Here is a 24,316-nt window from a genome sequence, read left to right as displayed (position 1 = left end):
TCCGTTCCCGCCGCTGCCCACCCTTTCCACGTGCACCGTGGAAGCCAGCGCTGGATGGAACCTCAGGGCTCCCAGGGAAACCCAAAACCTGCCCCCAGGGAGTCTGGCCGCCCTGGCCCGCAGGCTACGGGGCAGAGGACGAGGCAGCGCCCTCCCAGGCGGCCACGGGACAAACGGTGCCCCCACCTCTCCACTCCGCCAGAATGGCCGGGGCGGCTAGGCTGCCCGGGCCCGGCCCCCAACTGACGCCGGCGCCAAAGCCCACCGAGCCGCGTGCGCGTTCCCTACCAGGGAGTCGGCGAGGCCACGGCCACGGGGCGCCAGGGCCCCGGCCCGCAAGGGAACGAGCATTCCCTGGGCTGCCCGCTCCGTGGGAGTGTGTTCCCACCTGCATGGAAATTCCCTCCCGCCAGCTCTGCCAAATGGACCGGGCCGCCGACGGCCGGAAGCTGCAGGGAGGGCAGCCGCAGACAGGCTTTGACCTTTGCAAGGATGCGGCCCGCGGCAGGCGACGTGGCCCCTGCCCACGGCCCAGGAACACGCGCGTGGCCCTCACAGGGAACACAAGGGCTGCAGCCCCGCAGGCCAGGGCCGCAGCGAGAGGAGACCACGTCGCCCTCGCCACGGGAGACGGACCTCTGCCAAGCGGCCCGCGGGGCCGAGGCACCGCGCCTGGCCTCAGGGATCGCAGGCCCGCGCCTGCCTGCCAGGTCACCGCACAGGAACCTGCGGCCCACCCGAGAGGACGGGAGGCACACCGTGCCCGACTGCAAGGGGCAGTCCCTCCCGGGGTGTCTACTTTGGCCCCACCAGCTCCGTGCCCGAGGAGACAACGCCTCCGTGGCAGGCCCGGGCGGGGGCTGGGGGGCAGCCTCTTTGGCCGGGGCCCTGTTGAGGGCCCCTGTTGAAAGGCCACCGCCCCTGGCGCCCTTCCTCCGGAGACCAGCGGCCAGGAGGGCCCTGAGGAGGGGGACCGCCGTGCCACACCGCTGCACCCTGAAGCCGGCCCTGGGAGCCACTGACTTTGCCATCCACGGGAGGAGGCCGCAGGACTCCGCGTAACCCACGACGGACGCGGGGACGCCACGAGACACCAGGGCTGAGCAGGCCCGGGCACTCCCCCAGGGCGCGGTCCCCTCTGGACCGTGCCGTTCCCGTTCAGGCCTTCGGCCGGCACGGCATGCCGACTTCACCCCGGGCCCGAAGCGCCGGCGCCACTTGCCGCCTTGCGTGGCCGCCGGGCAGGGCCGATGGTTCCAACCTGGCCGGTGCCGCAGCCCGGCCTCTTGCCCTGGCCCAGAAGCCCGAGCCAGGGGCCGCTCCACGTACGTCAGCGAGAGAAAGGGCTTGTGTCCAGGGATGGCCGCCGCCTCGGGCTGGGGCTCCCGCGCCCCCCACGGCCCGCCAGGCTTGCCTCGCCCGGCCCCTCAACACACACCGCCGCGCGCTTAGGCCCGCACAGCCCTCCGGGCCCTCGCAGGCCCCAGCCCTCGACTCCCAAGGGCCGGTGCCACAAGACACGCCGGTGAAGTCCCAGGCCTTGGGGGGGACCAGCTGCCCCACTCGACCCCAGTCGCCAGCCACTGCCCGCGGGCCCTGCCGGCCAGGTCCCTGCCCCCGGCTCCCAGGGCCCGTGCCACAGACACGCCTTTGAAGTCCTAGGCCTTGGGCACCAGCTGCCCCACTCGACCTCAGATGCCGCTCATTGCCCTCAGGCTCCTTGCCTGCGAGCCGTGGAAAGCCCGCGAAGGTGGGGAAACGGCTCCCTGACCCGGAGACACCCCGCGAGCCTCTCCCAGGCGCAGGCCGTGGGTGCTGCTGCTTGCAGGGGTGTGACCAATGGGAAGCCTGCTGTCCCTGACGCTTACCTTCCCTGGGGCGGACAACGTGCTGGACCTCAGTTTCGATGAGAACGACGGGAGGGAGTTCTCACTCATTTTGTTCAGCTTTTCCAAGGAATGCTGTTGAGGGAGTCATCATCGATCCGAGCACATTCTGGGCGGCCTGGCCGGCTGACCCAGGCGGGCCGGGTGGCTCAGCGGGGCAAGCCGAGGGACTCAGGGTCCTCCCGGTGCCCGGGGCCGGGCAGAGCCACGCCACTGAGCCGGAGGAACGGACAGGCCCCTCTGGGAGCAAAACCCCACGTGCCCAGCGGGCCACCTGCACTAGCGGCCTCTCGGGCAGCCCCGGGAAAGCCTAAGGCCAGGGGCACGAGCTGACACCCAGGGAAGGCTTACCGTCTGGACGCTCCCGTCAGCAAGGTGCCCGTTCCGGGCCACGCTTCTTCCGGCCGTACCGCAAACCACAGGCACTCGGGGGCCAGGGAGGCCTTCGTGTCTCGGCCGACCGCGAGCCTGGCGTGGCCACTGCACCTGAGAAAGGGGGAGCAATCGCCCGCGGGCGTCACCAAGGTACCCAGGGGCTCCGCTCGCCACGCCGGGCAGAACGAATCCGCGACCACGCCTTGCGTCCGTCTGCCTGTCCTGTCCCTCGGCCCCCTGGGGCTGCCTGCGGACGGGCAACAAGCCACGGGCGCAGGGCACTGTGGGAGCGGGAGCGCGTGCCTCTTCGTGCGCACGGAGGGTCACGTGTGCTGGGAGGCTGGGCTAGGGGCTGTAGGGGGCTGCTGAGCCGGGCGGCCTGGGTCCCCGCAAGAGCACGCGTGCCTGGGGCGCAGGTCCTGGCCCCGGCGTCGCGTCAGGCGACTGGCACAGGCCCGGTGGCCTTGCACACCAGGGAGCCGCGCTGGACGCCTCTGGGCCACTGACGCGGGCCGGGCCCTGCCCCTCCCAAACACTCTCTGGCCACGCGGTGCCCTCCGACCTCCACACGCATCCGTTCCCGCCGCTGCCCACCCTTTCCACGTGCACCGTGGAAGCCAGCGCTGGATGGAACCTCAGGGCTCCCAGGGAAACCCAAAACCTGCCCCCAGGGAGTCTGGCCGCCCTGGCCCGCAGGCTACGGGGCAGAGGACGAGGCAGCGCCCTCCCAGGCGGCCACGGGACAAACGGTGCCCCCACCTCTCCACTCCGCCAGAATGGCCGGGGCGGCTAGGCTGCCCGGGCCCGGCCCCCAACTGACGCCGGCGCCAAAGCCCACCGAGCCGCGTGCGCGTTCCCTACCAGGGAGTCGGCGAGGCCACGGCCACGGGGCGCCAGGGCCCCGGCCCGCAAGGGAACGAGCATTCCCTGGGCTGCCCGCTCCGTGGGAGTGTGTTCCCACCTGCATGGAAATTCCCTCCCGCCAGCTCTGCCAAATGGACCGGGCCGCCGACGGCCGGAAGCTGCAGGGAGGGCAGCCGCAGACAGGCTTTGACCTTTGCAAGGATGCGGCCCGCGGCAGGCGACGTGGCCCCTGCCCACGGCCCAGGAACATGCGCGTGGCCCTCACAGGGAACACAAGGGCTGCAGCCCCGCAGGCCAGGGCCGCAGCGAGAGGAGACCACGTCGCCCTCGCCACGGGAGACGGACCTCTGCCAAGCGGCCCGCGGGGCCGAGGCACCGCGCCTGGCCTCAGGGATCGCAGGCCCGCGCCTGCCTGCCAGGTCACCGCAGAGGAACCTGCGGCCCATCCGAGAGGACGGGAGGCACACCGTGCCCGACTGCAAGGGGCAGTCCCTCCCGGGGTGTCTACTTTGGCCCCACCAGCTCCGTGCCCGAGGAGACAACGCCTCCGTGGCAGGCCCGGGCGGGGGCTGGGGGGCAGCCTCTTTGGCCGGGGCCCTGTTGAGGGCCCCTGTTGAAAGGCCACCGCCCCTGGCGCCCTTCCTCCGGAGACCAGCGGCCAGGAGGGCCCTGAGGAGGGGGACCGCCGTGCCACACCGCTGCACCCTGAAGCCGGCCCTGGGAGCCACTGACTTTGCCATCCACGGGAGGAGGCCGCAGGACTCCGCGTAACCCACGACGGACGCGGGGACGCCACGAGACACCAGGGCTGAGCAGGCCCGGGCACTCCCCCAGGGCGCGGTCCCCTCTGGACCGTGCCGTTCCCGTTCAGGCCTTCGGCCGGCACGGCATGCCGACTTCACCCCGGGCCCGAAGCGCCGGCGCCACTTGCCGCCTTGCGTGGCCGCCGGGCAGGGCCGATGGTTCCAACCTGGCCGGTGCCGCAGCCCGGCCTCTTGCCCTGGCCCAGAAGCCCGAGCCAGGGGCCGCTCCACGTACGTCAGTGAGAGAAAGGGCTCGTGTCCAGGGATGGCCGCCGCCTCGGGCTGGGGCTCCCGCGCCCCCCACGGCCCGCCAGGCTTGCCTCGCCCGGCCCCTCAACACACACCGCCGCGCGCTTAGGCCCGCACAGCCCTCCGGGCCCTCGCAGGCCCCAGCCCTCGACTCCCAAGGGCCGGTGCCACAAGACACGCCGGTGAAGTCCCAGGCCTTGGGGGGGACCAGCTGCCCCACTCGACCCCAGTCGCCAGCCACTGCCCGCGGGCCCTGCCGGCCAGGTCCCTGCCCCCGGCTCCCAGGGCCCGTGCCACAGACACGCCTTTGAAGTCCTAGGCCTTGGGCACCAGCTGCCCCACTCGACCTCAGATGCCGCTCATTGCCCTCAGGCTCCTTGCCTGCGAGCCGTGGAAAGCCCGCGAAGGTGGGGAAACGGCTCCCTGACCCGGAGACACCCCGCGAGCCTCTCCCAGGCGCAGGCCGTGGGTGCTGCTGCTTGCAGGGGTGTGACCAATGGGAAGCCTGCTGTCCCTGACGCTTACCTTCCCTGGGGCGGACAACGTGCTGGACCTCAGTTTCGATGAGAACGACGGGAGGGAGTTCTCACTCATTTTGTTCAGCTTTTCCAAGGAATGCTGTTGAGGGAGTCATCATCGATCCGAGCACATTCTGGGCGGCCTGGCCGGCTGACCCAGGCGGGCCGGGTGGCTCAGCGGGGCAAGCCGAGGGACTCAGGGTCCTCCCGGTGCCCGGGGCCGGGCAGAGCCACGCCACTGAGCCGGAGGAACGGACAGGCCCCTCTGGGAGCAAAACCCCACGTGCCCAGCGGGCCACCTGCACTAGCGGCCTCTCGGGCAGCCCCGGGAAAGCCTAAGGCCAGGGGCACGAGCTGACACCCAGGGAAGGCTTACCGTCTGGACGCTCCCGTCAGCAAGGTGCCCGTTCCGGGCCACGCTTCTTCCGGCCGTACCGCAAACCACAGGCACTCGGGGGCCAGGGAGGCCTTCGTGTCTCGGCCGACCGCGAGCCTGGCGTGGCCACTGCACCTGAGAAAGGGGGAGCAATCGCCCGCGGGCGTCACCAAGGTACCCAGGGGCTCCGCTCGCCACGCCGGGCAGAACGAATCCGCGACCACGCCTTGCGTCCGTCTGCCTGTCCTGTCCCTCGGCCCCCTGGGGCTGCCTGCGGACGGGCAACAAGCCACGGGCGCAGGGCACTGTGGGAGCGGGAGCGCGTGCCTCTTCGTGCGCACGGAGGGTCACGTGTGCTGGGAGGCTGGGCTAGGGGCTGTAGGGGGCTGCTGAGCCGGGCGGCCTGGGTCCCCGCAAGAGCACGCGTGCCTGGGGCGCAGGTCCTGGCCCCGGCGTCGCGTCAGGCGACTGGCACAGGCCCGGTGGCCTTGCACACCAGGGAGCCGCGCTGGACGCCTCTGGGCCACTGACGCGGGCCGGGCCCTGCCCCTCCCAAACACTCTCTGGCCACGCGGTGCCCTCCGACCTCCACACGCATCCGTTCCCGCCGCTGCCCACCCTTTCCACGTGCACCGTGGAAGCCAGCGCTGGATGGAACCTCAGGGCTCCCAGGGAAACCCAAAACCTGCCCCCAGGGAGTCTGGCCGCCCTGGCCCGCAGGCTACGGGGCAGAGGACGAGGCAGCGCCCTCCCAGGCGGCCACGGGACAAACGGTGCCCCCACCTCTCCACTCCGCCAGAATGGCCGGGGCGGCTAGGCTGCCCGGGCCCGGCCCCCAACTGACGCCGGCGCCAAAGCCCACCGAGCCGCGTGCGCGTTCCCTACCAGGGAGTCGGCGAGGCCACGGCCACGGGGCGCCAGGGCCCCGGCCCGCAAGGGAACGAGCATTCCCTGGGCTGCCCGCTCCGTGGGAGTGTGTTCCCACCTGCATGGAAATTCCCTCCCGCCAGCTCTGCCAAATGGACCGGGCCGCCGACGGCCGGAAGCTGCAGGGAGGGCAGCCGCAGACAGGCTTTGACCTTTGCAAGGATGCGGCCCGCGGCAGGCGACGTGGCCCCTGCCCACGGCCCAGGAACACGCGCGTGGCCCTCACAGGGAACACAAGGGCTGCAGCCCCGCAGGCCAGGGCCGCAGCGAGAGGAGACCACGTCGCCCTCGCCACGGGAGACGGACCTCTGCCAAGCGGCCCGCGGGGCCGAGGCACCGCGCCTGGCCTCAGGGATCGCAGGCCCGCGCCTGCCTGCCAGGTCACCGCACAGGAACCTGCGGCCCACCCGAGAGGACGGGAGGCACACCGTGCCCGACTGCAAGGGGCAGTCCCTCCCGGGGTGTCTACTTTGGCCCCACCAGCTCCGTGCCCGAGGAGACAACGCCTCCGTGGCAGGCCCGGGCGGGGGCTGGGGGGCAGCCTCTTTGGCCGGGGCCCTGTTGAGGGCCCCTGTTGAAAGGCCACCGCCCCTGGCGCCCTTCCTCCGGAGACCAGCGGCCAGGAGGGCCCTGAGGAGGGGGACCGCCGTGCCACACCGCTGCACCCTGAAGCCGGCCCTGGGAGCCACTGACTTTGCCATCCACGGGAGGAGGCCGCAGGACTCCGCGTAACCCACGACGGACGCGGGGACGCCACGAGACACCAGGGCTGAGCAGGCCCGGGCACTCCCCCAGGGCGCGGTCCCCTCTGGACCGTGCCGTTCCCGTTCAGGCCTTCGGCCGGCACGGCATGCCGACTTCACCCCGGGCCCGAAGCGCCGGCGCCACTTGCCGCCTTGCGTGGCCGCCGGGCAGGGCCGATGGTTCCAACCTGGCCGGTGCCGCAGCCCGGCCTCTTGCCCTGGCCCAGAAGCCCGAGCCAGGGGCCGCTCCACGTACGTCAGTGAGAGAAAGGGCTCGTGTCCAGGGATGGCCGCCGCCTCGGGCTGGGGCTCCCGCGCCCCCCACGGCCCGCCAGGCTTGCCTCGCCCGGCCCCTCAACACACACCGCCGCGCGCTTAGGCCCGCACAGCCCTCCGGGCCCTCGCAGGCCCCAGCCCTCGACTCCCAAGGGCCGGTGGCACAAGACACGCCGGTGAAGTCCCAGGCCTTGGGGGGGACCAGCTGCCCCACTCGACCCCAGTCGCCAGCCACTGCCCGCGGGCCCTGCCGGCCAGGTCCCTGCCCCCGGCTCCCAGGGCCCGTGCCACAGACACGCCTTTGAAGTCCTAGGCCTTGGGCACCAGCTGCCCCACTCGACCTCAGATGCCGCTCATTGCCCTCAGGCTCCTTGCCTGCGAGCCGTGGAAAGCCCGCGAAGGTGGGGAAACGGCTCCCTGACCCGGAGACACCCCGCGAGCCTCTCCCAGGCGCAGGCCGTGGGTGCTGCTGCTTGCAGGGGTGTGACCAATGGGAAGCCTGCTGTCCCTGACGCTTACCTTCCCTGGGGCGGACAACGTGCTGGACCTCAGTTTCGATGAGAACGACGGGAGGGAGTTCTCACTCATTTTGTTCAGCTTTTCCAAGGAATGCTGTTGAGGGAGTCATCATCGATCCGAGCACATTCTGGGCGGCCTGGCCGGCTGACCCAGGCGGGCCGGGTGGCTCAGCGGGGCAAGCCGAGGGACTCAGGGTCCTCCCGGTGCCCGGGGCCGGGCAGAGCCACGCCACTGAGCCGGAGGAACGGACAGGCCCCTCTGGGAGCAAAACCCCACGTGCCCAGCGGGCCACCTGCACTAGCGGCCTCTCGGGCAGCCCCGGGAAAGCCTAAGGCCAGGGGCACGAGCTGACACCCAGGGAAGGCTTACCGTCTGGACGCTCCCGTCAGCAAGGTGCCCGTTCCGGGCCACGCTTCTTCCGGCCGTACCGCAAACCACAGGCACTCGGGGGCCAGGGAGGCCTTCGTGTCTCGGCCGACCGCGAGCCTGGCGTGGCCACTGCACCTGAGAAAGGGGGAGCAATCGCCCGCGGGCGTCACCAAGGTACCCAGGGGCTCCGCTCGCCACGCCGGGCAGAACGAATCCGCGACCACGCCTTGCGTCCGTCTGCCTGTCCTGTCCCTCGGCCCCCTGGGGCTGCCTGCGGACGGGCAACAAGCCACGGGCGCAGGGCACTGTGGGAGCGGGAGCGCGTGCCTCTTCGTGCGCACGGAGGGTCACGTGTGCTGGGAGGCTGGGCTAGGGGCTGTAGGGGGCTGCTGAGCCGGGCGGCCTGGGTCCCCGCAAGAGCACGCGTGCCTGGGGCGCAGGTCCTGGCCCCGGCGTCGCGTCAGGCGACTGGCACAGGCCCGGTGGCCTTGCACACCAGGGAGCCGCGCTGGACGCCTCTGGGCCACTGACGCGGGCCGGGCCCTGCCCCTCCCAAACACTCTCTGGCCACGCGGTGCCCTCCGACCTCCACACGCATCCGTTCCCGCCGCTGCCCACCCTTTCCACGTGCACCGTGGAAGCCAGCGCTGGATGGAACCTCAGGGCTCCCAGGGAAACCCAAAACCTGCCCCCAGGGAGTCTGGCCGCCCTGGCCCGCAGGCTACGGGGCAGAGGACGAGGCAGCGCCCTCCCAGGCGGCCACGGGACAAACGGTGCCCCCACCTCTCCACTCCGCCAGAATGGCCGGGGCGGCTAGGCTGCCCGGGCCCGGCCCCCAACTGACGCCGGCGCCAAAGCCCACCGAGCCGCGTGCGCGTTCCCTACCAGGGAGTCGGCGAGGCCACGGCCACGGGGCGCCAGGGCCCCGGCCCGCAAGGGAACGAGCATTCCCTGGGCTGCCCGCTCCGTGGGAGTGTGTTCCCACCTGCATGGAAATTCCCTCCCGCCAGCTCTGCCAAATGGACCGGGCCGCCGACGGCCGGAAGCTGCAGGGAGGGCAGCCGCAGACAGGCTTTGACCTTTGCAAGGATGCGGCCCGCGGCAGGCGACGTGGCCCCTGCCCACGGCCCAGGAACACGCGCGTGGCCCTCACAGGGAACACAAGGGCTGCAGCCCCGCAGGCCAGGGCCGCAGCGAGAGGAGACCACGTCGCCCTCGCCACGGGAGACGGACCTCTGCCAAGCGGCCCGCGGGGCCGAGGCACCGCGCCTGGCCTCAGGGATCGCAGGCCCGCGCCTGCCTGCCAGGTCACCGCAGAGGAACCTGCGGCCCACCCGAGAGGACGGGAGGCACACCGTGCCCGACTGCAAGGGGCAGTCCCTCCCGGGGTGTCTACTTTGGCCCCACCAGCTCCGTGCCCGAGGAGACAACGCCTCCGTGGCAGGCCCGGGCGGGGGCTGGGGGGCAGCCTCTTTGGCCGGGGCCCTGTTGAGGGCCCCTGTTGAAAGGCCACCGCCCCTGGCGCCCTTCCTCCGGAGACCAGCGGCCAGGAGGGCCCTGAGGAGGGGGACCGCCGTGCCACACCGCTGCACCCTGAAGCCGGCCCTGGGAGCCACTGACTTTGCCATCCACGGGAGGAGGCCGCAGGACTCCGCGTAACCCACGACGGACGCGGGGACGCCACGAGACACCAGGGCTGAGCAGGCCCGGGCACTCCCCCAGGGCGCGGTCCCCTCTGGACCGTGCCGTTCCCGTTCAGGCCTTCGGCCGGCACGGCATGCCGACTTCACCCCGGGCCCGAAGCGCCGGCGCCACTTGCCGCCTTGCGTGGCCGCCGGGCAGGGCCGATGGTTCCAACCTGGCCGGTGCCGCAGCCCGGCCTCTTGCCCTGGCCCAGAAGCCCGAGCCAGGGGCCGCTCCACGTACGTCAGCGAGAGAAAGGGCTCGTGTCCAGGGATGGCCGCCGCCTCGGGCTGGGGCTCCCGCGCCCCCCACGGCCCGCCAGGCTTGCCTCGCCCGGCCCCTCAACACACACCGCCGCGCGCTTAGGCCCGCACAGCCCTCCGGGCCCTCGCAGGCCCCAGCCCTCGACTCCCAAGGGCCGGTGGCACAAGACACGCCGGTGAAGTCCCAGGCCTTGGGGGGGACCAGCTGCCCCACTCGACCCCAGTCGCCAGCCACTGCCCGCGGGCCCTGCCGGCCAGGTCCCTGCCCCCGGCTCCCAGGGCCCGTGCCACAGACACGCCTTTGAAGTCCTAGGCCTTGGGCACCAGCTGCCCCACTCGACCTCAGATGCCGCTCATTGCCCTCAGGCTCCTTGCCTGCGAGCCGTGGAAAGCCCGCGAAGGTGGGGAAACGGCTCCCTGACCCGGAGACACCCCGCGAGCCTCTCCCAGGCGCAGGCCGTGGGTGCTGCTGCTTGCAGGGGTGTGACCAATGGGAAGCCTGCTGTCCCTGACGCTTACCTTCCCTGGGGCGGACAACGTGCTGGACCTCAGTTTCGATGAGAACGACGGGAGGGAGTTCTCACTCATTTTGTTCAGCTTTTCCAAGGAATGCTGTTGAGGGAGTCATCATCGATCCGAGCACATTCTGGGCGGCCTGGCCGGCTGACCCAGGCGGGCCGGGTGGCTCAGCGGGGCAAGCCGAGGGACTCAGGGTCCTCCCGGTGCCCGGGGCCGGGCAGAGCCACGCCACTGAGCCGGAGGAACGGACAGGCCCCTCTGGGAGCAAAACCCCACGTGCCCAGCGGGCCACCTGCACTAGCGGCCTCTCGGGCAGCCCCGGGAAAGCCTAAGGCCAGGGGCACGAGCTGACACCCAGGGAAGGCTTACCGTCTGGACGCTCCCGTCAGCAAGGTGCCCGTTCCGGGCCACGCTTCTTCCGGCCGTACCGCAAACCACAGGCACTCGGGGGCCAGGGAGGCCTTCGTGTCTCGGCCGACCGCGAGCCTGGCGTGGCCACTGCACCTGAGAAAGGGGGAGCAATCGCCCGCGGGCGTCACCAAGGTACCCAGGGGCTCCGCTCGCCACGCCGGGCAGAACGAATCCGCGACCACGCCTTGCGTCCGTCTGCCTGTCCTGTCCCTCGGCCCCCTGGGGCTGCCTGCGGACGGGCAACAAGCCACGGGCGCAGGGCACTGTGGGAGCGGGAGCGCGTGCCTCTTCGTGCGCACGGAGGGTCACGTGTGCTGGGAGGCTGGGCTAGGGGCTGTAGGGGGCTGCTGAGCCGGGCGGCCTGGGTCCCCGCAAGAGCACGCGTGCCTGGGGCGCAGGTCCTGGCCCCGGCGTCGCGTCAGGCGACTGGCACAGGCCCGGTGGCCTTGCACACCAGGGAGCCGCGCTGGACGCCTCTGGGCCACTGACGCGGGCCGGGCCCTGCCCCTCCCAAACACTCTCTGGCCACGCGGTGCCCTCCGACCTCCACACGCATCCGTTCCCGCCGCTGCCCACCCTTTCCACGTGCACCGTGGAAGCCAGCGCTGGATGGAACCTCAGGGCTCCCAGGGAAACCCAAAACCTGCCCCCAGGGAGTCTGGCCGCCCTGGCCCGCAGGCTACGGGGCAGAGGACGAGGCAGCGCCCTCCCAGGCGGCCACGGGACAAACGGTGCCCCCACCTCTCCACTCCGCCAGAATGGCCGGGGCGGCTAGGCTGCCCGGGCCCGGCCCCCAACTGACGCCGGCGCCAAAGCCCACCGAGCCGCGTGCGCGTTCCCTACCAGGGAGTCGGCGAGGCCACGGCCACGGGGCGCCAGGGCCCCGGCCCGCAAGGGAACGAGCATTCCCTGGGCTGCCCGCTCCGTGGGAGTGTGTTCCCACCTGCATGGAAATTCCCTCCCGCCAGCTCTGCCAAATGGACCGGGCCGCCGACGGCCGGAAGCTGCAGGGAGGGCAGCCGCAGACAGGCTTTGACCTTTGCAAGGATGCGGCCCGCGGCAGGCGACGTGGCCCCTGCCCACGGCCCAGGAACACGCGCGTGGCCCTCACAGGGAACACAAGGGCTGCAGCCCCGCAGGCCAGGGCCGCAGCGAGAGGAGACCACGTCGCCCTCGCCACGGGAGACGGACCTCTGCCAAGCGGCCCGCGGGGCCGAGGCACCGCGCCTGGCCTCAGGGATCGCAGGCCCGCGCCTGCCTGCCAGGTCACCGCACAGGAACCTGCGGCCCACCCGAGAGGACGGGAGGCACACCGTGCCCGACTGCAAGGGGCAGTCCCTCCCGGGGTGTCTACTTTGGCCCCACCAGCTCCGTGCCCGAGGAGACAACGCCTCCGTGGCAGGCCCGGGCGGGGGCTGGGGGGCAGCCTCTTTGGCCGGGGCCCTGTTGAGGGCCCCTGTTGAAAGGCCACCGCCCCTGGCGCCCTTCCTCCGGAGACCAGCGGCCAGGAGGGCCCTGAGGAGGGGGACCGCCGTGCCACACCGCTGCACCCTGAAGCCGGCCCTGGGAGCCACTGACTTTGCCATCCACGGGAGGAGGCCGCAGGACTCCGCGTAACCCACGACGGACGCGGGGACGCCACGAGACACCAGGGCTGAGCAGGCCCGGGCACTCCCCCAGGGCGCGGTCCCCTCTGGACCGTGCCGTTCCCGTTCAGGCCTTCGGCCGGCACGGCATGCCGACTTCACCCCGGGCCCGAAGCGCCGGCGCCACTTGCCGCCTTGCGTGGCCGCCGGGCAGGGCCGATGGTTCCAACCTGGCCGGTGCCGCAGCCCGGCCTCTTGCCCTGGCCCAGAAGCCCGAGCCAGGGGCCGCTCCACGTACGTCAGCGAGAGAAAGGGCTCGTGTCCAGGGATGGCCGCCGCCTCGGGCTGGGGCTCCCGCGCCCCCCACGGCCCGCCAGGCTTGCCTCGCCCGGCCCCTCAACACACACCGCCGCGCGCTTAGGCCCGCACAGCCCTCCGGGCCCTCGCAGGCCCCAGCCCTCGACTCCCAAGGGCCGGTGGCACAAGACACGCCGGTGAAGTCCCAGGCCTTGGGGGGGACCAGCTGCCCCACTCGACCCCAGTCGCCAGCCACTGCCCGCGGGCCCTGCCGGCCAGGTCCCTGCCCCCGGCTCCCAGGGCCCGTGCCACAGACACGCCTTTGAAGTCCTAGGCCTTGGGCACCAGCTGCCCCACTCGACCTCAGATGCCGCTCATTGCCCTCAGGCTCCTTGCCTGCGAGCCGTGGAAAGCCCGCGAAGGTGGGGAAACGGCTCCCTGACCCGGAGACACCCCGCGAGCCTCTCCCAGGCGCAGGCCGTGGGTGCTGCTGCTTGCAGGGGTGTGACCAATGGGAAGCCTGCTGTCCCTGACGCTTACCTTCCCTGGGGCGGACAACGTGCTGGACCTCAGTTTCGATGAGAACGACGGGAGGGAGTTCTCACTCATTTTGTTCAGCTTTTCCAAGGAATGCTGTTGAGGGAGTCATCATCGATCCGAGCACATTCTGGGCGGCCTGGCCGGCTGACCCAGGCGGGCCGGGTGGCTCAGCGGGGCAAGCCGAGGGACTCAGGGTCCTCCCGGTGCCCGGGGCCGGGCAGAGCCACGCCACTGAGCCGGAGGAACGGACAGGCCCCTCTGGGAGCAAAACCCCACGTGCCCAGCGGGCCACCTGCACTAGCGGCCTCTCGGGCAGCCCCGGGAAAGCCTAAGGCCAGGGGCACGAGCTGACACCCAGGGAAGGCTTACCGTCTGGACGCTCCCGTCAGCAAGGTGCCCGTTCCGGGCCACGCTTCTTCCGGCCGTACCGCAAACCACAGGCACTCGGGGGCCAGGGAGGCCTTCGTGTCTCGGCCGACCGCGAGCCTGGCGTGGCCACTGCACCTGAGAAAGGGGGAGCAATCGCCCGCGGGCGTCACCAAGGTACCCAGGGGCTCCGCTCGCCACGCCGGGCAGAACGAATCCGCGACCACGCCTTGCGTCCGTCTGCCTGTCCTGTCCCTCGGCCCCCTGGGGCTGCCTGCGGACGGGCAACAAGCCACGGGCGCAGGGCACTGTGGGAGCGGGAGCGCGTGCCTCTTCGTGCGCACGGAGGGTCACGTGTGCTGGGAGGCTGGGCTAGGGGCTGTAGGGGGCTGCTGAGCCGGGCGGCCTGGGTCCCCGCAAGAGCACGCGTGCCTGGGGCGCAGGTCCTGGCCCCGGCGTCGCGTCAGGCGACTGGCACAGGCCCGGTGGCCTTGCACACCAGGGAGCCGCGCTGGACGCCTCTGGGCCACTGACGCGGGCCGGGCCCTGCCCCTCCCAAACACTCTCTGGCCACGCGGTGCCCTCCGACCTCCACACGCATCCGTTCCCGCCGCTGCCCACCCTTTCCACGTGCACCGTGGAAGCCAGCGCTGGATGGAACCTCAGGGCTCCCAGGGAAACCCAAAACCTGCCCCCAGGGAGTCTGGCCGCCCTGGCCCGCAGGCTACGGGGCAGAGGACGAGGCAGCGCCCTCCCAGGCGGCCACGGGACAAACGGTGCCCCCACCTCTCCACTCCGCCAGAATGGCCGGGGCGGCTAGGCTGCCCGGGCCCGGCCCCCAACTGACGCCGGCGCCAAAGCCCACCGAGCCGCGTGCGCGTTCCCTACCAGGGAGTCGGCGAGGCCACGGCCACGGGGCGCCAGGGCCCCGGCCCGCAAGGGAACGAGCATTCCCTGGGCTGCCCGCTCCGTGGGAGTGTGTTCCCACCTGCATGGAAATTCCCTCCCGCCAGCTCTGCCAAATGGACCGGGCCGCCGACGGCCGGAAGCTGCAGGGAGGGCAGCCGCAGACAGGCTTTGACCTTTGCAAGGATGCGGCCCGCGGCAGGCGACGTGGCCCCTGCCCACGGCCCAGGAACACGCGCGTGGCCCTCACAGGGAACACAAGGGCTGCAGCCCCGCAGGCCAGGGCCGCAGCGAGAGGAGACCACGTCGCCCTCGCCACGGGAGACGGACCTCTGCCAAGCGGCCCGCGGGGCCGAGGCACCGCGCCTGGCCTCAGGGATCGCAGGCCCGCGCCTGCCTGCCAGGTCACCGCAGAGGAACCTGCGGCCCACCCGAGAGGACGGGAGGCACACCGTGCCCGACTGCAAGGGGCAGTCCCTCCCGGGGTGTCTACTTTGGCCCCACCAGCTCCGTGCCCGAGGAGACAACGCCTCCGTGGCAGGCCCGGGCGGGGGCTGGGGGGCAGCCTCTTTGGCCGGGGCCCTGTTGAGGGCCCCTGTTGAAAGGCCACCGCCCCTGGCGCCCTTCCTCCGGAGACCAGCGGCCAGGAGGGCCCTGAGGAGGGGGACCGCCGTGCCACACCGCTGCACCCTGAAGCCGGCCCTGGGAGCCACTGACTTTGCCATCCACGGGAGGAGGCCGCAGGACTCCGCGTAACCCACGACGGACGCGGGGACGCCACGAGACACCAGGGCTGAGCAGGCCCGGGCACTCCCCCAGGGCGCGGTCCCCTCTGGACCGTGCCGTTCCCGTTCAGGCCTTCGGCCGGCACGGCATGCCGACTTCACCCCGGGCCCGAAGCGCCGGCGCCACTTGCCGCCTTGCGTGGCCGCCGGGCAGGGCCGATGGTTCCAACCTGGCCGGTGCCGCAGCCCGGCCTCTTGCCCTGGCCCAGAAGCCCGAGCCAGGGGCCGCTCCACGTACGTCAGTGAGAGAAAGGGCTCGTGTCCAGGGATGGCCGCCGCCTCGGGCTGGGGCTCCCGCGCCCCCCACGGCCCGCCAGGCTTGCCTCGCCCGGCCCCTCAACACACACCGCCGCGCGCTTAGGCCCGCACAGCCCTCCGGGCCCTCGCAGGCCCCAGCCCTCGACTCCCAAGGGCCGGTGCCACAAGACACGCCGGTGAAGTCCCAGGCCTTGGGGGGGACCAGCTGCCCCACTCGACCCCAGTCGCCAGCCACTGCCCGCGGGCCCTGCCGGCCAGGTCCCTGCCCCCGGCTCCCAGGGCCCGTGCCACAGACACGCCTTTGAAGTCCTAGGCCTTGGGCACCAGCTGCCCCACTCGACCTCAGATGCCGCTCATTGCCCTCAGGCTCCTTGCCTGCGAGCCGTGGAAAGCCCGCGAAGGTGGGGAAACGGCTCCCTGACCCGGAGACACCCCGCGAGCCTCTCCCAGGCGCAGGCCGTGGGTGCTGCTGCTTGCAGGGGTGTGACCAATGGGAAGCCTGCTGTCCCTGACGCTTACCTTCCCTGGGGCGGACAACGTGCTGGACCTCAGTTTCGATGAGAACGACGGGAGGGAGTTCTCACTCATTTTGTTCAGCTTTTCCAAGGAATGCTGTTGAGGGAGTCATCATCGATCCGAGCACATTCTGGGCGGCCTGGCCGGCTGACCCAGGCGGGCCGGGTGGCTCAGCGGGGCAAGCCGAGGGACTCAGGGTCCTCCCGGTGCCCGGGGCCGGGCAGAGCCACGCCACTGAGCCGGAGGAACGGACAGGCCCCTCTGGGAGCAAAACCCCACGTGCCCAGCGGGCCACCTGCACTAGCGGCCTCTCGGGCAGCCCCGGGAAAGCCTAAGGCCAGGGGCACGAGCTGACACCCAGGGAAGGCTTACCGTCTGGACGCTCCCGTCAGCAAGGTGCCCGTTCCGGGCCACGCTTCTTCCGGCCGTACCGCAAACCACAGGCACTCGGGGGCCAGGGAGGCCTTCGTGTCTCGGCCGACCGCGAGCCTGGCGTGGCCACTGCACCTGAGAAAGGGGGAGCAATCGCCCGCGGGCGTCACCAAGGTACCCAGGGGCTCCGCTCGCCACGCCGGGCAGAACGAATCCGCGACCACGCCTTGCGTCCGTCTGCCTGTCCTGTCCCTCGGCCCCCTGGGGCTGCCTGCGGACGGGCAACAAGCCACGGGCGCAGGGCACTGTGGGAGCGGGAGCGCGTGCCTCTTCGTGCGCACGGAGGGTCACGTGTGCTGGGAGGCTGGGCTAGGGGCTGTAGGGGGCTGCTGAGCCGGGCGGCCTGGGTCCCCGCAAGAGCACGCGTGCCTGGGGCGCAGGTCCTGGCCCCGGCGTCGCGTCAGGCGACTGGCACAGGCCCGGTGGCCTTGCACACCAGGGAGCCGCGCTGGACGCCTCTGGGCCACTGACGCGGGCCGGGCCCTGCCCCTCCCAAACACTCTCTGGCCACGCGGTGCCCTCCGACCTCCACACGCATCCGTTCCCGCCGCTGCCCACCCTTTCCACGTGCACCGTGGAAGCCAGCGCTGGATGGAACCTCAGGGCTCCCAGGGAAACCCAAAACCTGCCCCCAGGGAGTCTGGCCGCCCTGGCCCGCAGGCTACGGGGCAGAGGACGAGGCAGCGCCCTCCCAGGCGGCCACGGGACAAACGGTGCCCCCACCTCTCCACTCCGCCAGAATGGCCGGGGCGGCTAGGCTGCCCGGGCCCGGCCCCCAACTGACGCCGGCGCCAAAGCCCACCGAGCCGCGTGCGCGTTCCCTACCAGGGAGTCGGCGAGGCCACGGCCACGGGGCGCCAGGGCCCCGGCCCGCAAGGGAACGAGCATTCCCTGGGCTGCCCGCTCCGTGGGAGTGTGTTCCCACCTGCATGGAAATTCCCTCCCGCCAGCTCTGCCAAATGGACCGGGCCGCCGACGGCCGGAAGCTGCAGGGAGGGCAGCCGCAGACAGGCTTTGACCTTTGCAAGGATGCGGCCCGCGGCAGGCGACGTGGCCCCTGCCCACGGCCCAGGAACACGCGCGTGGCCCTCACAGGGAACACAAGGGCTGCAGCCCCGCAGGCCAGGGCCGCAGCGAGAGGAGACCACGTCGCCCTCGCCACGGGAGACGGACCTCTGCCAAGCGGCCCGCGGGGCCGAGGCACCGCGCCTGGCCTCAGGGATCGCAGGCCCGCGCCTGCCTGCCAGGTCACCGCACAGGAACCTGCGGCCCACCCGAGAGGACGGGAGGCACACCGTGCCCGACTGCAAGGGGCAGTCCCTCCCGGGGTGTCTACTTTGGCCCCACCAGCTCCGTGCCCGAGGAGACAACGCCTCCGTGGCAGGCCCGGGCGGGGGCTGGGGGGCAGCCTCTTTGGCCGGGGCCCTGTTGAGGGCCCCTGTTGAAAGGCCACCGCCCCTGGCGCCCTTCCTCCGGAGACCAGCGGCCAGGAGGGCCCTGAGGAGGGGGACCGCCGTGCCACACCGCTGCACCCTGAAGCCGGCCCTGGGAGCCACTGACTTTGCCATCCACGGGAGGAGGCCGCAGGACTCCGCGTAACCCACGACGGACGCGGGGACGCCACGAGACACCAGGGCTGAGCAGGCCCGGGCACTCCCCCAGGGCGCGGTCCCCTCTGGACCGTGCCGTTCCCGTTCAGGCCTTCGGCCGGCACGGCATGCCGACTTCACCCCGGGCCCGAAGCGCCGGCGCCACTTGCCGCCTTGCGTGGCCGCCGGGCAGGGCCGATGGTTCCAACCTGGCCGGTGCCGCAGCCCGGCCTCTTGCCCTGGCCCAGAAGCCCGAGCCAGGGGCCGCTCCACGTACGTCAGCGAGAGAAAGGGCTCGTGTCCAGGGATGGCCGCCGCCTCGGGCTGGGGCTCCCGCGCCCCCCACGGCCCGCCAGGCTTGCCTCGCCCGGCCCCTCAACACACACCGCCGCGCGCTTAGGCCCGCACAGCCCTCCGGGCCCTCGCAGGCCCCAGCCCTCGACTCCCAAGGGCCGGTGGCACAAGACACGCCGGTGAAGTCCCAGGCCTTGGGGGGGACCAGCTGCCCCACTCGACCCCAGTCGCCAGCCACTGCCCGCGGGCCCTGCCGGCCAGGTCCCTGCCCCCGGCTCCCAGGGCCCGTGCCACAGACACGCCTTTGAAGTCCTAGGCCTTGGGCACCAGCTGCCCCACTCGACCTCAGATGCCGCTCATTGCCCTCAGGCTCCTTGCCTGCGAGCCGTGGAAAGCCCGCGAAGGTGGGGAAACGGCTCCCTGACCCGGAGACACCCCGCGAGCCTCTCCCAGGCGCAGGCCGTGGGTGCTGCTGCTTGCAGGGGTGTGACCAATGGGAAGCCTGCTGTCCCTGACGCTTACCTTCCCTGGGGCGGACAACGTGCTGGACCTCAGTTTCGATGAGAACGACGGGAGGGAGTTCTCACTCATTTTGTTCAGCTTTTCCAAGGAATGCTGTTGAGGGAGTCATCATCGATCCGAGCACATTCTGGGCGGCCTGGCCGGCTGACCCAGGCGGGCCGGGTGGCTCAGCGGGGCAAGCCGAGGGACTCAGGGTCCTCCCGGTGCCCGGGGCCGGGCAGAGCCACGCCACTGAGCCGGAGGAACGGACAGGCCCCTCTGGGAGCAAAACCCCACGTGCCCAGCGGGCCACCTGCACTAGCGGCCTCTCGGGCAGCCCCGGGAAAGCCTAAGGCCAGGGGCACGAGCTGACACCCAGGGAAGGCTTACCGTCTGGACGCTCCCGTCAGCAAGGTGCCCGTTCCGGGCCACGCTTCTTCCGGCCGTACCGCAAACCACAGGCACTCGGGGGCCAGGGAGGCCTTCGTGTCTCGGCCGACCGCGAGCCTGGCGTGGCCACTGCACCTGAGAAAGGGGGAGCAATCGCCCGCGGGCGTCACCAAGGTACCCAGGGGCTCCGCTCGCCACGCCGGGCAGAACGAATCCGCGACCACGCCTTGCGTCCGTCTGCCTGTCCTGTCCCTCGGCCCCCTGGGGCTGCCTGCGGACGGGCAACAAGCCACGGGCGCAGGGCACTGTGGGAGCGGGAGCGCGTGCCTCTTCGTGCGCACGGAGGGTCACGTGTGCTGGGAGGCTGGGCTAGGGGCTGTAGGGGGCTGCTGAGCCGGGCGGCCTGGGTCCCCGCAAGAGCACGCGTGCCTGGGGCGCAGGTCCTGGCCCCGGCGTCGCGTCAGGCGACTGGCACAGGCCCGGTGGCCTTGCACACCAGGGAGCCGCGCTGGACGCCTCTGGGCCACTGACGCGGGCCGGGCCCTGCCCCTCCCAAACACTCTCTGGCCACGCGGTGCCCTCCGACCTCCACACGCATCCGTTCCCGCCGCTGCCCACCCTTTCCACGTGCACCGTGGAAGCCAGCGCTGGATGGAACCTCAGGGCTCCCAGGGAAACCCAAAACCTGCCCCCAGGGAGTCTGGCCGCCCTGGCCCGCAGGCTACGGGGCAGAGGACGAGGCAGCGCCCTCCCAGGCGGCCACGGGACAAACGGTGCCCCCACCTCTCCACTCCGCCAGAATGGCCGGGGCGGCTAGGCTGCCCGGGCCCGGCCCCCAACTGACGCCGGCGCCAAAGCCCACCGAGCCGCGTGCGCGTTCCCTACCAGGGAGTCGGCGAGGCCACGGCCACGGGGCGCCAGGGCCCCGGCCCGCAAGGGAACGAGCATTCCCTGGGCTGCCCGCTCCGTGGGAGTGTGTTCCCACCTGCATGGAAATTCCCTCCCGCCAGCTCTGCCAAATGGACCGGGCCGCCGACGGCCGGAAGCTGCAGGAGGGCAGCCGCAGACAGGCTTTGACCTTTGCAAGGATGCGGCCCGCGGCAGGCGACGTGGCCCCTGCCCACGGCCCAGGAACACGCGCGTGGCCCTCACAGGGAACACAAGGGCTGCAGCCCCGCAGGCCAGGGCCGCAGCGAGAGGAGACCACGTCGCCCTCGCCACGGGAGACGGACCTCTGCCAAGCGGCCCGGCGGGCCGAGGCACCGCGCCTGGCCTCAGGGATCGCAGGCCCGCGCCTGCCTGCCAGGTCACCGCAGAGGAACCTGCGGCCCACCCGAGAGGACGGGAGGCACACCGTGCCCGACTGCAAGGGGCAGTCCCTCCCGGGGTGTCTACTTTGGCCCCACCAGCTCCGTGCCCGAGGAGACAACGCCTCCGTGGCAGGCCCGGGCGGGGGCTGGGGGGCAGCCTCTTTGGCCGGGGCCCTGTTGAGGGCCCCTGTTGAAAGGCCACCCGCCCCTGGCGCCCTTCCCTCCGGAGACCAGCGGCAGGAGGGCCCTGAGGAGGGGGACCGCCGTGCCACACCGCTGCACCCCTGAAGCCGGCCCTGGGAGCCACTGACTTTGCCATCCACGGGAGGAGGCCCGCAGGACTCCGCGTAACCCACGACGGACGCGGGGGACGCCACGAGACACCAGGGCTGAGCAGGCCCGGGCACTCCCCCAGGGCGCGGTCCCCTCTGGACCGTGCCGTTCCCGTTCAGGCCTTCGGCCGGCACGGCATGCCGACTTCACCCCGGGCCCGAAGCGCCGGCGCCACTTGCCGCCTTGCGTGGCCGCCGGGCAGGGCCGATGGTTCCAACCTGGCCGGTGCCGCAGCCCGGCCTCTTGCCCTGGCCCAGAAGCCCGAGCCAGGGGCCGCTCCACGTACGTCAGTGAGAGAAAGGGCTCGTGTCCAGGGATGGCCGCCGCCTCGGGCTGGGGCTCCCGCGCCCCCCACGGCCCGCCAGGCTTGCCTCGCCCGGCCCCTCAACACACACCGCCGTGCGCTTAGGCCCGCACAGCCCTCCGGGCCCTCGCAGGCCCCAGCCCTCGACTCCCAAGGGCCGGTGGCACAAGACACGCCGGTGAAGTCCCAGGCCTTGGGGGGGACCAGCTGCCCCACTCGACCCCAGTCGCCAGCCACTGCCCGCGGGCCCTGCCGGCCAGGTCCCTGCCCCGGCTCCCAGGGCCCGTGCCACAGACACGCCTTTGAAGTCCTAGGCCTTGGGCACCAGCTGCCCCACTCGACCTCAGATGCCGCTCATTGCCCTCAGGCTCCTTGCCTGCGAGCCGTGGAAAGCCGCGAAGGTGGGGAAACGGCTCCCTGACCCGGAGACACCCCGCGAGCCTCTCCCAGGCGCAGGCCGTGGGTGCTGCTGCTTGCAGGGGTGTGAACCAATGGGAAGCCTGCTGTCCCTGACGCTTACCTTCCCTGGGGCGGACAACGTGCTGGACCTCAGTTTCGATGAGAACGACGGGAGGGAGTTCTCACTCATTTTGTTCAGCTTTTCCAAGGAATGCTGTTGAGGGAGTCATCATCGATCCGAGCACATTCTGGGCGGCCTGGCCGGCTGACCCAGGCGGCCGGGTGGCTCAGCGGGGCAAGCGAGGGACTCAGGGTCCTCCCGGTGCCCGGGGCCGGGCAGAGCCACGCCACTGAGCCGGAGGAACGGACAGGCCCCTCTGGGAGCAAAACCCCACGTGCCCAGCGGGCCACCTGCACTAGCGGCCTCTCGGGCAGCCCCGGGAAAGCCTAAGGCCAGGGGCACGAGCTGACACCCAGGGAAGGCTTACCGTCTGGACGCTCCCGTCAGCAAGGTGCCCGTTCCGGGCCACGCTTCTTCCGGCCGTACCGCAAACCACAGGCACTCGGGGGCCAGGGAGGCCTTCGTGTCTCGGCCGACCGCGAGCCTGGCGTGGCCACTGCACCTGAGAAAGGGGGAGCAATCGCCCGCGGGCGTCACCAAGGTACCCAGGGGCTCCGCTCGCCACGCCGGGCAGAACGAATCCGCGACCACGCCTTGCGTCCGTCTGCCTGTCCTGTCCCTCGGCCCCCTGGGGCTGCCTGCGGACGGGCAACAAGCCACGGGCGCAGGGCACTGTGGGAGCGGGAGCGCAGTGCCTCTTCGTGCGCACGGAGGGTCACGTGTGCTGGGAGGCTGGGCTAGGGGCTGTAGGGGGCTGCTGAGCCGGGCGGCCTGGGTCCCCGCAAGAGCACGCGTGCCTGGGGCGCAGGTCCTGGCCCCGGCGTCGCGTCAGGCGACTGGCACAGGCCCGGTGGCCTTGCACACCAGGGAGCCGCGCTGGACGCCTCTGGGCCACTGACGCGGGCCGGGCCCTGCCCCTCCCAAACACTCTCTGGCCACGCGGTGCCCTCCGACCTCCACACGCATCCGTTCCCGCCGCTGCCCACCCTTTCCACGTGCACCGTGGAAGCCAGCGCTGGATGGAACCTCAGGGCTCCCAGGGAAACCCAAAACCTGCCCCCAGGGAGTCTGGCCGCCCTGGCCCGCAGGCTACGGGGCAGAGGACGAGGCAGCGCCCTCCCAGGCGGCCACGGGACAAACGGTGCCCCCACCTCTCCACTCCGCCAGAATGGCCGGGGCGGCTAGGCTGCCCGGGCCCGGCCCCCAACTGACGCCGGCGCCAAAGCCCACCGAGCCGCGTGCGCGTTCCCTACCAGGGAGTCGGCGAGGCCACGGCCACGGGGCGCCAGGGCCCCGGCCCGCAAGGGAACGAGCATTCCCTGGGCTGCCCGCTCCGTGGGAGTGTGTTCCCACCTGCATGGAAATTCCCTCCCGCCAGCTCTGCCAAATGGACCGGGCCGCCGACGGCCGGAAGCTGCAGGGAGGGCAGCCGCAGACAGGCTTTGACCTTTGCAAGGATGCGGCCCGCGGCAGGCGACGTGGCCCCTGCCCACGGCCCAGGAACACGCGCGTGGCCCTCACAGGGAACACAAGGGCTGCAGCCCCGCAGGCCAGGGCCGCAGCGAGAGGAGACCACGTCGCCCTCGCCACGGGAGACGGACCTCTGCCAAGCGGCCCGCGGGGCCGAGGCACCGCGCCTGGCCTCAGGGATCGCAGGCCCGCGCCTGCCTGCCAGGTCACCGCACAGGAACCTGCGGCCCACCCGAGAGGACGGGAGGCACACCGTGCCCGACTGCAAGGGGCAGTCCCTCCCGGGGTGTCTACTTTGGCCCCACCAGCTCCGTGCCCGAGGAGACAACGCCTCCGTGGCAGGCCCGGGCGGGGGCTGGGGGGCAGCCTCTTTGGCCGGGGCCCTGTTGAGGGCCCCTGTTGAAAGGCCACCGCCCCTGCGCCCTTCCTCCGGAGACCAGCGGCCAGGAGGGCCCTGAGGAGGGGGACCGCCGTGCCACACCGCTGCACCCTGAAGCCGGCCCTGGGAGCCACTGACTTTGCCATCCACGGGAGGAGGCCGCAGGACTCCGCGTAACCCACGACGGACGCGGGGACGCCACGAGACACCAGGGCTGAGCAGGCCCGGGCACTCCCCCAGGGCGCGGTCCCCTCTGGACCGTGCCGTTCCCGTTCAGGCCTTCGGCCGGCACGGCATGCCGACTTCACCCCGGGCACCGAAGCGCCGGCGCCACTTGCCGCCTTGCGTGGCCGCCGGGCAGGGCCGATGGTTCCAACCTGGCCGGTGCCGCAGCCCGGCCTCTTGCCCTGGCCCAGAAGCCCGAGCCAGGGGCCGCTCCACGTACGTCAGCGAGAGAAAGGGCTCGTGTCCAGGGATGGCCGCCGCCTCGGGCTGGGGCTCCCGCGCCCCCCACGGCCCGCCAGGCTTGCCTCGCCCGGCCCCTCAACACACACCGCCGCGCGCTTAGGCCCGCACAGCCCTCCGGGCCCTCGCAGGCCCCAGCCCTCGACTCCCAAGGGCCGGTGGCACAAGACACGCCGGTGAAGTCCCAGGCCTTGGGGGGGACCAGCTGCCCCACTCGACCCCAGTCGCCAGCCACTGCCCGCGGGCCCTGCCGGCCAGGTCCCTGCCCCCGGCTCCCAGGGCCCGTGCCACAGA

At 72.1% G+C, this 24,316-nt stretch overlaps 8 non-coding genes across 8 annotated transcripts; all 8 read right to left on the bottom strand.

The window, feature by feature from the left end:
• Positions 1 to 1,892: 1,892 nt before the first annotated feature.
• LOC128773247 (small nucleolar RNA SNORD116) lies at positions 1,893 to 1,986 on the bottom strand. Its single transcript, XR_008417524.1, has one exon. It is a non-coding gene; the product is annotated as a small nucleolar RNA SNORD116 (small nucleolar RNA).
• Positions 1,987 to 4,726: 2,740 nt separating this feature from the next.
• On the bottom strand, positions 4,727 to 4,820 carry LOC128773246 (small nucleolar RNA SNORD116). The gene has a single exon (XR_008417523.1). It is a non-coding gene; the product is annotated as a small nucleolar RNA SNORD116 (small nucleolar RNA).
• A 2,740-nt stretch (positions 4,821 to 7,560) lies between these two features.
• Positions 7,561 to 7,654, bottom strand: LOC128773245 (small nucleolar RNA SNORD116). The gene has a single exon (XR_008417522.1). It is a non-coding gene; the product is annotated as a small nucleolar RNA SNORD116 (small nucleolar RNA).
• Positions 7,655 to 10,394: 2,740 nt separating this feature from the next.
• LOC128773244 (small nucleolar RNA SNORD116) lies at positions 10,395 to 10,488 on the bottom strand. The gene has a single exon (XR_008417521.1). It is a non-coding gene; the product is annotated as a small nucleolar RNA SNORD116 (small nucleolar RNA).
• A 2,740-nt stretch (positions 10,489 to 13,228) lies between these two features.
• LOC128773242 (small nucleolar RNA SNORD116) lies at positions 13,229 to 13,322 on the bottom strand. Its single transcript, XR_008417519.1, has one exon. It is a non-coding gene; the product is annotated as a small nucleolar RNA SNORD116 (small nucleolar RNA).
• Positions 13,323 to 16,062: 2,740 nt separating this feature from the next.
• On the bottom strand, positions 16,063 to 16,156 carry LOC128773241 (small nucleolar RNA SNORD116). The gene has a single exon (XR_008417518.1). It is a non-coding gene; the product is annotated as a small nucleolar RNA SNORD116 (small nucleolar RNA).
• Positions 16,157 to 18,896: 2,740 nt separating this feature from the next.
• Positions 18,897 to 18,990, bottom strand: LOC128773240 (small nucleolar RNA SNORD116). Its single transcript, XR_008417517.1, has one exon. It is a non-coding gene; the product is annotated as a small nucleolar RNA SNORD116 (small nucleolar RNA).
• A 2,742-nt stretch (positions 18,991 to 21,732) lies between these two features.
• On the bottom strand, positions 21,733 to 21,826 carry LOC128773239 (small nucleolar RNA SNORD116). Its single transcript, XR_008417516.1, has one exon. It is a non-coding gene; the product is annotated as a small nucleolar RNA SNORD116 (small nucleolar RNA).
• Positions 21,827 to 24,316: the final 2,490 nt, after the last annotated feature.

This window comes from Panthera pardus, unplaced genomic scaffold, assembly GCF_024362965.1.
Source record: "Panthera pardus isolate Hobbes unplaced genomic scaffold, ASM2436296v1 HiC_scaffold_24, whole genome shotgun sequence".
NCBI classification, from domain to species: domain Eukaryota; kingdom Metazoa; phylum Chordata; class Mammalia; order Carnivora; family Felidae; genus Panthera; species Panthera pardus.
This window is presented reverse-complemented; position numbering and strand designations above follow the sequence as displayed.